This window comes from Capsella rubella, unplaced genomic scaffold (assembly GCF_000375325.1).
Source record: "Capsella rubella cultivar Monte Gargano unplaced genomic scaffold, Caprub1_0 scaffold_1, whole genome shotgun sequence".
NCBI lineage: Eukaryota > Viridiplantae > Streptophyta > Magnoliopsida > Brassicales > Brassicaceae > Capsella > Capsella rubella.
Genome location: NW_006238923.1, coordinates 14,684,682 through 14,699,842, shown reverse-complemented (window position 1 = coordinate 14,699,842; position 15,161 = coordinate 14,684,682). Strand labels below are relative to the sequence as shown.

General features: G+C 32.9%; 1 pseudogene; it reads right to left on the bottom strand.

Annotated features, from left to right (window-relative positions):
• Window positions 1-12,174: 12,174 nt before the first annotated feature.
• Window positions 12,175-13,793, bottom strand: LOC17897966 (annotated as a pseudogene).
• Window positions 13,794-15,161: the final 1,368 nt, after the last annotated feature.

Sequence of the window (15,161 nt, the reverse complement as noted above, 5' to 3'; positions counted from 1 at the left end):
CTGAGAGTGATGGCGGAGAACACCAACACGACGGCGACACAACAGAGCATTGTTCTTTTGGGTTTTCTTTTTTAGGTTTTACAGAGAGAGAGAGAGATTTGGATCTTCTTTATTTTGTGTTTTTAAGATAATTTAACTTTGGGGTCTATAATGAAAGAGAGATGGTTGGGATAGAAAACCTAGGATGTGACGCGTGAACCATTAACATATCTGTTGTTGACATTCAGAACTCCCGGGGACCACACCGAAGATTATTACAAACAAACAAAATACATCATTTATTAAATCCAATATGGGTTTTAATATACCATATTAACTACTCGTTAATATGAAGCATCCAAGGCTCCACTATTACAAATTAGAAAAAATCATTTTAATAGTTAATGAACGGTTAAATATGAAGCATCCAAGGCTCCACTATGGAAAATAGGAATTTAACATAATAGAGAAATACCAGCTGAAAAGGAAAGGTTTAGAAAATAATCAACATTTTTATCTCTCAATATTACAAACATAGGCGGAAGAATCAGTTGGATAATCGTGTCAAATGATAATTTCATTTGTTTCTGGTAAGAAGAGAATTTTGATTTTGATGAATGAATTGAATGAGTGAGAGAGAGAGAGAGAGAGAGAGAGAGAGAGAGAGAGAGAGAGAGAGAGAGAGAGAGAGAGAGAGAGTTTTTAAGTGAATGTTTTATAATGAATATAAATATATATCAATTAAAAATAATATGACACAAAATTGGATTATATTTACAAAATCTAAACCTAAATTATAATGGGATTTAATGGGAATAAAAGAAAAAAATAAGAAATTTTGAGAATATAATTCTATCTAATTTATGTCTCACAAAATTCTTCAAGATAAATGAGATAAGTTGAGACAAAATAAGAATTCTTATTTTATAAACAGGTTTAAAAAGGTAACAGTAAAAATAATATTTCTAAGATTTCCAATATGAATTCAACTAATTTTTTTCAATACAACACATATGTTAAGCTTATATAAAAAAATTAACGATATTTCATAAAAATTGAAAATTAAAAAACAAACATAATTAAATGAAATGAACTAAATATAAAGTAAATTATACTAATATGTTATATATAAAGTATGCTTTTGTTGGAGATAGAAAAGAAGCCTTTGAGAGGCAGAAAAAACGCTTCTTTTCTCTCTCAAAACCCTAGCCGCTTTTTCAGATATGAGGGAGAGGATTTGATTCTACTTCTGATCTTCTTTGGTGGATTTATGCTCCTCTCCCTCCCCCATCTTCTCTAAGTTTTTATGCTCTTCATTGTCAGCAAGCTGAGTTTCTCAGTCCGGCGATTGGGGTTAGCCTTGTCTCTCTGGTGGTGTAGTGGAGTGGTAAATCCGTTCTATAAGCTTTTTGTGGTCGAGACCGAAGCTAGGAGCCGCCTTGCCTTTTTTGCCATTTTTGAAGACTCAGTGGTTAGGTCTAGATGGCTCGGCTCACGTTTCAGTTTCTCATTTGCAGAAGGTGGCGGAAGTCAAAGAACTGATAGGAGGGTTTCACCTTGTTGGATCGATTAACGACCGAATTTTCTCAGACCTGTGTTGACTGACTCGGATTTGTTGGCAGTTATGGTGATTTGAGCCAAGATCCTACTTGCTACCGAGTTTGGTTTTTGATCCGCCCAGATGGATTTAAGCGCTGGCTAGGATAAGAGTTTGGTCAGCTTGCGCTGAAGATGATGGATGGAATCGATGCCTCTTGTTGCTAGGTATGGGACAAGATGGTGGTGGGCACGGTTATCTTCGATTTGGTCCAGTTTGGAAAGAGTTTTACGGAGAAGATCCATCAATGGTAATAGGGTTTTGGTTCGATTTCGTTAGCTTCGGCCGAATAACTGGAGCCGCCGATAGAGAAGCAAAGTAGTGCTCTTTGTTAACGCCATAATTCCTGGACGGGAGTCGTTGTCTCCGATTGTCAAACCAGGTTCTGACCTCATCGCCGACAAACTTTTCCGTTCTGCTTTCCCTTGTAAATCGTTTGGGCGTTGAAGCCCACTTGTAATGCCCATTAAAGGGTTTAATAAAATATTACTTTTGAGAAAAAAAAAAGTATGCTTTTGTCTTTTCACCTAAAGCCACCTCATCATACTAGTCATCATCCATCTAATCTTATTATTTAATTTTAAGAATTAATTATGCCATTTATCATTTAATTTTTAGATTTAGACATATGTAAATAACTTTTTAAAAAAGGAATATGAAAAGGTCTTTTTTAGTATTTTATATTATAAAACTAAAAAAGGCAATTGATTAAAAAATAAAAAACTGACTAATTATCGATTATACTAACTAATATATCAATAATAGATTATAGTTTTTAAGTGAATGTTTTATAATGAATATATATATATATCAATTAAAAATAGTATGACACAAAATTTGATTATATTTACACAATCTAAACCTAAATTATAATGGGATTTAACAGGAATAAAAAAATAAGAAACTTTGAGAATATAAATCTATCTAATTTATGTCTCACAAAATTCTCCAAGATAAATGAGATAGGTTGAGACGAAACAAGAATTCTTATTTTATAAACACGTATAAAAAAGTAACAATAAAAATAATATTTCTAAGCTTTCCAATATGAATTTAACTAATTTTTTGCAATACAACACATCTGTTAAACTAATAAAAAAATAAAAATTAACAATATTTCATTAAGATTGAAAATTAAAAAACAAACATAATTAAATGAAATGAACTAAATATAAAGTAAATTATACTAATATGTTTAATTTTAAAATTGTTCTCTATAAAAATATGAAAATATATAAACCAGAAAATTATAAATGAATATATAATAATATATAAATGATCAAAACGAGATATAAATTACGTCAAATCCAAAAAATAAAAACGTAAAACAAAATAAATAAATTATGACAATATATACATTACTTTATCGCACTTCCATTTATACCCACACATCGACCTATACTATACACACTTAATTTCTCAACTACTAATCAAGCTAATACATAAAACTTTTTAAAACTAAAGTATGCTATAGTGAAAAAAATAAGTAGAAAATAAAATACGAACCAATTACTCATAAACAACATAATAAAACTCCCGTGTGTAGCGAGGGCAACTGACTAGAACCCTAAACTATGCCGACTTCTTCTTGTTTTGGCCTTCAATGATTTTTCTTCTCATTCTTCTCATCATCGACCATTTTCTTCTTCTCCTCTTTATCAACTATCTTCTTCTTCTCCTCATCTTCAATGGTGAAGGATAGTTCCTTAGACTTCACACTCACCGCTAATTTGACGTAGCCTTCTCCTTAGCCACGTTCAAACCCTCCCCATCAACCTTCTCCTTGCCCTCCCCATCAACCTTTTTCCTTACCCTTCTTAATCTCTTGGTCAACATGCTTCTTAGGCTCAGCAGGCTTCTTCTCAGGCTCCGCAAGCTCAGTATTCTTCTCATGTTTCTCAACACTTGCTGGCTCTCTTAAAAATTTGTTTCTTCCTTTGTTCTTTCACCACATTGAAATATCATATGTTAACTAACATATACATTATACTTATTTCAAAACTTGCAAATAACAGTTTCCACAACAACGATTTAGAAGTGAAACATTAGATAACCTAAGACTATGTACATAAGCCACATATTATTAATTTATGTGGTATCAAAATATTAAAATAATGTAGTATTAATATTAACCAAACAAAAATTTAAGAAAATCATAACAAAAAGTGGAGCATTTATAAGAGTATTTGTCACTTGCAATAGCAACTAGAAATTTTATTTTACAAGAATATTAATATTTTAAACTTGTGATAAATTTTACTTTTTGGTAGTTACTCAATATTTTTTTTAAAGATTATAATTTTTATGTAGTCTTTTATTAATATTACTATTTTAAAAACATCAACAAATTTTTATATTTATTTCAAATATATCTCACTTAGTTACATTCAATAATTATTTTTATTAACTATTAACTACTAAGTTTTAAAAGCATAGTTATTTTACAAAATCAGGGTTTTTTAGTATAACATACACATACTTATAGTTCTCTCAAATTCAATTGAAATACATTCAATAACACATACAATCAATTATTGCAAAATCTATATATATAAAGTTAACTTTTTCTCTCTTCTCCTTAAGCCACATCATCATCCACCTCATTTTATTATTTAATTTTTAAAATTAATTATATCATTTTATCATTTAATTTTAATATTTAAACCTATGTAAATAAGTTTTTCAAAAATAAATATGAAAGGTCTTTTTTTATATTATACTAAAAAATATATAAATAATAGATTATAGTTTTTAGTGAATGTTTAAAATATATATATGATTATATTTACACAATGTAAATCTAAATATAATGGGATTTAATGGGAATAGAACAAAAAGTAAAAAAATTTGAGAATATATAAATCTATCTAATTTATGTCTCAAAAAAATTTCTAACATAAATGAGATAGGTCGGACCGAAACATAAATTCTCATTTTTTATAAACATATAAAAAGGTAAAAATAAAAATAATATTTCTTTAAAAGTTCACAATATGAATTTAACTATTTGTTTCCAATACAACACATATGTTAAACTAATAAATAAAATAAAAAATTAACTATATTTCATAAAATTGAAAGTTAAAATAAAAACATTAATAAATGAAATAAACTAAATATAAAGTAAATTATACTAATATGTTAAATTTAAAAATTGTTCCATATGAAAAACAAAAAAATATATAAAACATAAAATCAGAAAAATATATATCATAGTATATAAATGATCATTACGAGATAGAAAGTACGACAAATCCAAAAAAGGAAAACGTAAAACAAAAAATAATAAATTATGACAATATATAAAGAGATTATGTAAACAATTAAAAATACAACAATCCGCCCGAAACCCACAAATCATGTTCAAATTTCATGCCAACATATAAAAGGGCCCAAAATATTAACATCTAGATCTATATTTGGTAAAAACCCTAATAGCACACGTCTCTCAATGATTCTCAACCGCACTTCCATTTACGCCCACACTTCGACTTATACTATACACACTTAATTTTCCAACGACTAATGAAGCTAAAACTCAATAGTTTTTCTATACAAACACGATTTAAGTTTTAAAAAAGTAAAGTATGGTATAGTGAAAAAAATAAGTACGAAATAAAATACGAACCAATTATTCATAAACAACATAATAAACTCCCGCGCGTAGCGCCGGCAACCGAGTAGTTAGCTATATACTAGTTGTTGATCAGCGCTGCGCTCGAGAGGTTTATAATTTTATTTATATTTTGATTTTTTTGTTCTTTTTTTGTAAAGTTTGTTTTGTTGGTTTTTTATTGCTGCCACTTTTTGTTATTCTATTTTTCATATGGGTTTTTTTTAAAGTTTATAATTTAGTATTTGAAATGTTTATTGTTGTTTGTTTAACTTTAAATTAGGCTCAATAGTAGGAGAGACCACCTTATATTTTAGAAGCCTTCAATTCTTGTAACCCTCACAAACTGTTACCATATGTATGCATTTAATCATGTTATCTTGTATTAAAACAACATTATAGACTGATATAGATATAATTATTTGCATCTCTATTGGCTCTCATATAATAGATATATTGGAGTGTGAATTAATTTTCAAGACATATCATAACTATTTTCTTCTTAATAAGAGTCTTTTAAAAATACGTCGTTTTCTTGGGTGTAGGTGACTCTAATCGAAGATTCACAAAACGACGTTGTTTTACTCACCTTTGATGCCTCGTCATTGCCAATCTGTCATTTGACTCATCACTGTAAATGGTCATTTTTTCGAGATATATTGAAATGAGAAAAATGTCATAAAAATCCCGAACTTTCAAATTTGGGACGATTTAATCATGAATTTTAAAGTAGTCATTTTAATCACAAAGTTTTGTTGATTTTTCCATAAAATATTTAAGTTTTGTTGACTTCATTTATTTAAGCATGACATTTAATTTTTGTTAAAAACTTGAAGATGTGGTTAACTATCTGTGAGCTGCTTCTGTTTAACCTAAATGACCATGTTTCTTTAAAGTTCGGGATTAAATCGTCCCAAATTTGAAAGTTCGGGATTTTTATGACATTTTTCCCATATTGAAATAGACTAATTTCATATAATTTAAGTTGACAATTTTCTTTTTTAGTGAGTTTATGTTGGTATTTGCATGGTATCAAAGCTTGGATATTAAAGAACTACCAGGATGAATGAATAAATGAGATTTCAAATATTTTAATTTTGTCATGTGCATTTTTATCTTTTCAAGTTATAGTAATTTATTTGAAACACTTTTAACTACAATTTTTCTTCATTATCTATTATGCACTCATTGCCTTTCGACATCTACTTTATGATCACCTTCTATTGGCTCACATATAACACATATTAGACTACAAATTGATTTTCAATACTCAAAATTGTTTTTCTTTTTTTTTATCATGTTATAATCTAGTATTTATACATATTTGTTTTTTTTTCTTTTTGATCATGTTATAAACTAATATTTCACTTTCAATTTTATTTTTCTTAAAATTTTGTATATACAAATACATAAATGTTGTTTTATTTTTCCATGAGTAACACAATAAAGTTTCAAACTATGATTAGTTTAAAATAAAAGTTGCCTTATATTATTAACACTAATAAAAATTATAGTATAGGTTTTTTTTATTTTAAGGTTTCAATTACTTACATAATTTGTTTTTTATATAACATTTCTATTAATTCTAAGTAACATAAATATACACTTAATGAATATTTTAAATTTAATTTGAAATAAAAATAAAGGTATTGCTTAGGTGGATGCTTAGGTGGCATCATGAGAAGAGAGAAAAACTAACTTTATATATATAGTGTAACGCCCCGACCGCCATCTCTCCAGTAGAATAAAACAACATTTATGCAGTTGTATATACAAAATTTTAAACAGGAAAAATAAAAATGAAAGTGAAATATTAGTTTATAACATGATTAAAAAACAAATTTGATATTTCATAAACTGAATCAAATGTTTTTTATCCACATTTGAGCATTGAAAGATAGTAATTAAATAGAAAATAGTTATAATATGTTTTGAAAAACAATTTATAGTCTAATATATGTTATATGTGAGCCAATAGAAAGTGAAAATAAAATAGATGTTGAAAGCCAATGAATGCATAGTAGATAATAACGAAAGAATTGTAGTCAACAGTGTTTAAAATAAATTACTAAAACTTGAAAAGATAATAATGCACATGAATAAATTAAAATCTTTGAAATCTCATTCATTCATTCATCATTGCAATTCTTTAATACCCAAACTTTGATACCATGCAGATACCAACCTAAACTCACTAAAATTATTAAAATTGCCAACCTCAATTATATGAAATGAGCCGATTTCAACATCTCTCGAAACAATAACCACTTAACGGCGATGAGTCAAATGAGAGGGTGGCAATAACAAGACGTCAGAGGTGAGTAAAACAACATCTTTTTTAAAGGACTATTATCAAGGAGAAAATAGTTGTGATATGTCTTGAAAATCAATTCACACTCCAATATATCTATTATATGAGAGCCAATAGAGATGCACATAATTATATTTATATCAATCTATAATGTTGCTTTTATTCAAGATGAACTGTTTAAATGCATACATACGATGAGCTATTTAATTTAATGATTTATTAAATTCACATCAATCAATATCAAGGTGAGTGCGTGACCATGGTTGATCTAGGCATATAAGCCCTTATGATGTGTGTTTGATTGATATGAGTGGCTGGAATTATTGTATTTTGGCTTGTTTGTGTGCCTAAGGATGAGGGTTTGAGGCGGGAGATTCTGAAGGAGGCTCATGCTAGTATGTTTTTGATTCATTCGAGAGCGACTAAGATGTACCGGGATCTCAAGCGGTATTATCATTGGGTCGGGATGAAGAAGGATGTCGCTAACTGGGTCGCAGAGTGCGATGTGTGCCAGTTAGTGAAGGTTGAGCATCAGGTACCGAGCGGTTTGTTGCAGAGTTGGATTTCGTAGTGGGACTGCCTGTTTCTCGGTTTAAGGATGTTATTTGGGTCATTGTTGACCGGTTGACTAAGTGTGCACATTTTCTGGCCATTAAGAAGACTAGTGGAGCGGCGGTTTTGGCTAAGAAGTATGTGCAGGAGATAGTGAAACTTCATTGGGTTTTGGCAAGTATTGTGTCAGACCGGGATGCGAAGTTCACTTCTGCGATCTAGGGGGCGTTTCAGAAGGAGATGGGCACGAATGTGCATTTGAGTACAGCGTACCATCCTCAGACAGATTGTCAATCCGAGAGGACTATTCAAACGCTCGAGGATTAGTTGAGGATGTGTGCTGAATTGGGGTGGTCATTGGGTGGACCACTTGAGCTTGGTAGAGTTTGCTTACAACAATAGCTACCAAGTGAGTATTGGCATGGCTCCTTTTGAAGCTTTGTATGGGAGGCCATGCAGAACACCATTATGCTGGAGCCAGGTGTGGGTGAGGAGCATTTTGGGTGCGGATTTTGTTCAGGAAACATTAGAGAAGATCCGAGTATTGAAGCTGAACATGAAGCAAGCTTAGGATCGGCAAAAGAGTTATGCCGATAAGAGGCGTATGGAGCTGCGTTTGAGGTTGGAGATAGAGTGTATCTCAAGATGGCTATGTTGCGAGTTCCTAATAGGTCCCTTACCAAGACTAAGTTGATCAAAGGTACATTGGCCCTTTCAGGATTGTTGAGCGGGTTGGACCGGTTGCGTATCGGTTGGAGCTACCTGAGGTTATGCAGGCATTTCATAAGGTTTTTCATGTGTCGATGCTTAAGAAGTGCTTGTGATACTAGGATTTTACTACCAATTACCCTAGAGTACTATCATGTCCTTGCAGTACAATAGGTATCAATCCAATAAGGTGTGATGCCAATCAAGATATATCAGAAATGATTAAGTCAAGCCAAGCATAAATGATTTTGGTTTTCTAACATCCTAGGCAAACATGTTAAACATGCGATAAATGTAAGGCTAAAAACATAGACTATCATGCATAAGCTAAAACGTAATGATTATCAATACTAGCAAGAAGACAGAGCAGAACAAGTAAATAGCAAGTGAATAAAACAGACATCACAAATGGATAGAAGATCCTGAGGATGAGGTTATTGATGTAGGTGGAGCATGCTATCTACTTAGGGTGTTCATCAAACTGCAAACATATTAATTCCTAGACAATGAACTTCTAATCCTAGACAATCCAATCTCTTGGCAGAAACTATCAAGTTTACAACACTTCCTAATCTCAATTCTCATTGATGAAACATGTAGTAAACAGGCGTGAAGGAGCAGCTCATTAATTTCAATAAACATCTTAGACAACCAATCTCTTGGGTTAAGCATGTAAATCTCTGGCACTAGTTGGTTCAGACATTTCATCATACACCTTTCGGGCATGAAATGTCTATGCCCTAGTTCCAATTGATCAGAGAAGAACTAGCTAATAAAACTCTAATCGAGAAGGGAAACAAAACGGATCTAACATAAACACCATAGCAAACTAACATTCTCTACCTAATATATCCCATCCTCAAGAACCCTAACACTACTCAGACACAAAAATCATGTTAAACATCATAAACTCAGAATTGTTCAAAACATACATAATAATAAAGATGACAGGGAGATAAATAACAATGATCAAAGAACTAAGTGCAAAATCATAATAACTTAAAAGAAATCTAAATTATAATTTTCTAGATTGTTTTGGTGGCTAACAACAAAAACCTAAGGATAAAAACTCGATCCCTTGGGTAATACCAAAAGAGACCTATTTATAGTAATGTTAGGAAAAACCCTAAAACATAAAACGACAAAGGAAATAGCGGGTCAGGAGTTGTTGTGACCCTGCTGGTCGAGTGAGCACCTCGAGTGACATGATGATTCTGGTCCGTCTTGTGCTGCTCACTCGATCGCGTCACTCGAGTATGTGTCTCGAGTGACATGGTAATTCTTCTCTATGTTTTCTCCTAGACAGTTAAGTAATATGCTTGACCTTGCTACATGTTAGTCGAGTAACATGTCCTCTCTAACCTTAACTTGCATATCTCCTAAGTACTTAGGCCGAGTACCCCAAAAATACCAAAATAGGCTGGAAAAGGCTTGACTTGAGTGGTCACTCGAGTGATTTGGTCGAGTAGGTGGTCTGGATGTATATATGTTCACTAAAACAGTGATAACTTTTGAATCACCCCTCGGAATGACCTGAAATCAACACAATTGCAAAGTTAACTCAATTTCCGACAATGTTGATGAAGGACTCTAGAGCTAAAAACCGATGCAAGAGCTTCACTCGAGTGGATCTTTGATGTACATGTCATGCATAGTCAAGTATTTTGTCGAATTCCTTCATTTTCTCTCCTTTTTCTCCTACTCGTGTTATAGGTCGAGTATAGGGTCGAGTGTGGCCTCACATGGAGGTGGAGGTCGAGTACATGGTCGAGTATGGCTCAACTCAATGGTGTTGATCGAGTAGCGGGTCGAGTGAGATGTACCTTGGCTCTAGTCTTCGATCTGGATGTATATATGTTCACTAAACCAGTGATAACTTTTGATCTATAGCTTTGATTGGCCTGAAATCACCACCAGTGCAACTCTTATTACTCAATTATCTACAACTTTTGTGAAGGCCTCGGAATCTCAATCCCAATGAAACATTTTCATTCGAGTCTGTCTTAACAGAACATTTCACACACTCGATCGAGTGTTCATTGCCTTGGTCGAGTAGCACAGTCGATTACTTCTTCTTCTCTCCTTAATGCTTCAAATCGTATTGCTTAATCCCAGAAAGGCAGAAATGACACCAGCTTCTTCCGTGGCATTTAAAAATCCTAAAACACATGATAACACTCCAAATGCAAGAATGTATGCAAGACATGCACAAAACCTACTTATGTATGTATATCATGCAGAAAGTGATAAATATGGTGTGAATCAATAAGTGAATGATGCTGAAAAGATGATGAATACATGCTCAAAAAGTGATGAAATACAGACTTATCAGCTTGCATAAGGATGATGAGGTGTTGGCTAAGGTTCTCGAGAGGAGGGTTAAGGAACTTTGGCGTAAGAAGATTCCTTTGATGAGAGTCCAGTGGGACTGTGATAGGATTCTGGAGGAGACTTGGGAACCTGAGGCGAGAATGAAAGTTAGATTCAGGAAGTGGTTTGAGAAGCAAGCCGAGGAATAAGCTTATCATTCTAGGTTCCAATTTCAGATATTGTTGTAGTTCTTATTTTCTCATTATGTATTTTGTTGGTCTTGTAACATTATAACATTTTGGAGAATTAATAAGATGAATTTTTCTTATGATTTTGGAGTTCATAAGAGTGCGTAGAAAAGTTTCCTAAATAAGAAAGTTTTATGAATAGTTAAGACTTGTCTATTTTAGGAAAGTATGTGTAAACACCCTGAAGAGTGGGGTGTTTAAAAGCTGACATGAGAAGAGGGTCAGGGTCGAGAAGATATCCCACTGAGGGAATGTGGGTGGCGGATATGACATTGCGGTGTTGTACAGAGGCCATGAGAGGTAGTTCTGGTAAGGAGATGCTGGTAGACGTTTAGATAATTGCTCACGAGAGATGATTAGTTCTCTTGAGGGGATGATTAGTTCCCTGGAGGGGATGATTAGTTCCCTGGAGGGGATGATTAGTTCCCCAGGTGTACCGCTGACTCGAAGGTTGCGACCTAAGAGTAGCATATGAGATGATTAGTTCTCATAGGAGATGATTAGTTCCCCAGATACCAGGAGTGCTCGAGGGTGACGACCCGAGAGTGAAATGGTATGACTCAAAGACTATGGTCTGAGAGTGAGAGCAGTGTGACTCTAGGTTGCGACTGGAGAGAGAGGAGTTGTGAGCATGTGAGGTCTATTACGCGGAGGCCGTGCATAGAGACTAGATGGAGACCTTGGAGGTTGATGATTAGTTCCACCTCAGGATTTAGGTGTATTGGCCGGGTTGGGTCAAGGATTGTTGGACCGTGTAGCGGTCGTTTGTTTTTCAAGTAGTTGAACGGTGATGCTAGATTCGAGAATGAATCTATGTTAGTGGGGGAGAATTGTAACATCCGTGTCTGAAATTTTGTTAGTGTCGTAAAATGCACTCAAGGTTGAAGTAATAAACGTAAAATAACCCATCAATCAGACAAGCCGGTGCCAAGACAACTTCACCTCCACCAGTCATACCAACAATAACTAACTGTGTTCTCCATTCTATGTTTTTCAGTAATATAGGCAATGTGTAAACATCTCTAGACCATAAACCTTTCTCAGCATCTTGTAGAACCAATAACTCGAAACTTTTCGGAGAGAAAGATGTAAACCGAAGCGCACCTAATTTACCCTTGTAGTTGATCAAAGTACAAGAATTAATCATCAAAATGCTCTCATCTCTAGTCAAAACGCTTTCACCTATGTTGATAAAGCTAAACTTCTCAGACGTAACATCAAAGCAAACTGTTATATTAACCCTTGTCCGCATAGTAAACCCAGCTGCATAATATAAAGAACCATCAATACATATTCCATCAGAGATAGGATAATGCGGTTCGCATTGTACCGTTCTCCACGAAGGTTTTCCGTTCTCAGCCAATGTCAAAACTTGATGCTCATCACACCGATACGAGATATTATCAGCGGACTTAATGCACAACACTTTCAACTGTTTCTCGATTGGATCAAACCCTAAGTAAGGTCTTGTCATGGTATAGTTACTCTTTAAACTCACTTTAGGTACGCGTAAGAACTCTCCTGTGGCAGGGTTACATACAACTAATGCATCCTGACTTTCACAATCACGATGACAGATGAATCCACGAAGTGGTGAAGTAACATAAGATATTTGAATAGTTGGAGTCGTCTTCTGGTGAACTTGGTAGCGTAAGGGTACAAGAGAGGAGACGTTCTCATGTGGTGGGTGTGGTGAAGAGAAGAAGAAGAGCTTGCCATTATCTTCTAAGGTGAAGAAGAGTAGAGGTGGACGTGTGGTCAAGTAAAATTGGGTGAAGTCAGGATGGTTAAGTATGGATCCCAGAGTTTTGATACGCAACGGAACTTAGGTATGGATTTTGCAGGAGCTCGAGAGAAGATGTTCATTAGGAGATCTGTTACCCGATTTTTCATGGCAATATTTAAGAACTTAGGTTAGATTTTTTGTGGGAGAAGAGAATCAGAGTGTCTTTGGTTATTCTGATTTTTAGGGTTTTCGCTCTTATTAGAGATGAAGGAATCGGAAAATATCGAGTAAATTTGGGAAAATACTCCTTTTTATTTAGTTTGCATTTTGAAAATATCCTTTTTTAATTTATAAACTATTTTAAATATGTAAAATTTAATAATAATAATCAACCAAAATATCTATATTTTATAAACTAAATTAGTAATAATTAAATATTGAAATTTTACAAAGTTGTTAGATAACTTATGATTTTAAAGATTTATCATTCTAAATATTTTGTAAAAATAATAATGAATAACAGCTTTCTATTAAAGTTAAGTCAAAGTGTTATTGTCATGGTTTTTTCCTCATTTTTAGATTTATTAATTATTGCATATTATTAGAACTGTTACAAAGATAGATCTACCATGGGCAATTTCTGCCAACCCTATTAGATTCACTATTAACGACACTCCATGCTGATCTTGAACACCTTCCTCTCCATACTGCGCTTGGACACCTTCTTCTGTTTCAATAGCTAGAATCATGGCGCATCACTAGAGATCTCTTGTAGACTTATCTCCATTAATCTGCAGAAATAGTTAATAAATCGCGCTATCTGGGGCTCGAACCCCAGACCTCCTGGTGTAGAAGCATTACTAAACCCTAGATCAACACCATTGGACCAAGGGGGCTTCTACTATTGTCATGGTTTAAGCTGATTTGTTAGTAAGCCGTTGACAAAAAATAAATAAATAAAAAAGAGTTATTGTCATGGTGCATGATTCATTATTATTGACAACATATAAAAAACAAAATTGTATTGATAATAACAACAAGAACAGTTGAATTGAAACAAATTCTGTGATATATTAAGTTGAAAATTTTGCTTAGATAGTTGGAATTTTTTTTAAAACAATATATTTTATTGTTCTCGAAACTAATAATAGAAGTTAGTTTATTTTCTCAAAGCTTTGAATTTAGTTTTGATTTACTATAACAAATTCCTTCAATTTGAAGTCTTAGTTAACATGTTTCATCTTTGCAGGAATGAACAACTACTATGCCATATGATTGGCGGTGCTGTTCAATACTTCAATAACCTTTGGCAAGAAGGTGGGTACCATCTGACATACAAAACGGATCTTGTGTTTTGTATCTTTCGTTTCTGGTGAGTGTCTAAGTATGAAGGTAAGTTTTGTATCTTTTGTTTAGTTAATTTCGGCAATTGTTAAGGTTTTTAAATGACTACAATTTTTAATATCTGCTCATGAACAATGTAGGAGTCCCTTGCATTACCAGTGATACACATATTGGTAGTGGAGCAACTAGGATTTACCTAAATGTTCAAGAAGAAGGTCTCCAAAGTCATCGTACTATGTAAGTTCTCTTATATTGTGAATCGTGAATTGACAGTTCCGAGTTCGCTGCTCGGCATTATTCTAGAAATCAAGAATGAAGATGAAGCCAGGGAACGAATAATCAAGATCCAAAGTCGTTCTTCTTTTGTGAATTTTTTTTTGGGTTTGCTAATTATATACCAAACGATTTCTTTTATATATTACCTATGGTTGTAAAAAATATTGCATAACAAGGTTAATGTTAATATATTTATATAACCTGGCTTTATCTATGTAATGTAGTTGCAATTTATTAATGAAACACAACATAAATGATTTAACGAAAATTGATGAGAAAAACGAAATCACACATATTTATATTTACGATGATGTTCCTTTGTAATGAATTTTAATTCATGTTTGTTATATAGAGACTGGAAATATATTGCATGAGCAAATGTAAAGATTTTCCCATGTTAACAAAATTATGGGCATGTAAAGAACCAAAATATGAGTTTTGTTCCCTTTAAGATATTCATGACCCTATATATTAACTTGTTCAACTGAAGTGTTCAA